This window comes from Rhincodon typus, chromosome 35 (genome assembly GCF_021869965.1).
Source record: "Rhincodon typus isolate 14 chromosome 35, sRhiTyp1.1, whole genome shotgun sequence".
NCBI classification, from domain to species: Eukaryota; Metazoa; Chordata; class Chondrichthyes; order Orectolobiformes; family Rhincodontidae; genus Rhincodon; species Rhincodon typus.
This window is the reverse complement of record NC_063366.1, coordinates 13,342,981-13,343,438: the sequence shown is the minus strand read 5'-3', so window position 1 is coordinate 13,343,438 and position 458 is coordinate 13,342,981. Positions and strand designations below refer to the sequence as shown.

General features: G+C 36.5%; 1 protein-coding gene across 1 annotated transcript in view; it reads right to left on the bottom strand.

Annotated features, from left to right (window-relative positions):
• Nucleotides 1-458, bottom strand: part of rps5 (ribosomal protein S5) — a 13,254-nt gene that overhangs the window by 744 nt on the left and 12,052 nt on the right. The gene's annotated exons all lie outside the window — the stretch shown is intronic.

Genomic DNA, 458 nt, shown 5'->3' with positions numbered 1-458 from the left:
GATTCAACAAATAGTGCCGAAGATTGGACATTCCTGAAGAAGGTTTCTTAAACTGGATCCTAAGAAAGAAGCTGAACAAGTAAATACACTTCTGTACACAATTGGGAGTATAGAAAATGTTATTTGCCTAAGGCTTCATTAATTTGAAAAGGTATTCAAAGTCTTTGACAATTACGTCCAAACTAAGAAAATACTTGAAAGGCAACATTGAAAAAGGGCATGCAGCATCCACCGAAATCCATAAATGATATTTCTAACAATCTCTGCAAAGTTGTGGAGTGATATGACTATGCTGACTTTAAGCCAGAGTTTATAAGATACCAGACACATGCAGACATTACTGATGAATCTTTGTCAGATTTATTATTGTCCAAAGATGACCTAAATCTAGATAAAGTTACTCAGATTCTGAAGACCCATTTCTGAAGAAGGGTCTAGGCCCGAAACGTCAGCCTTCC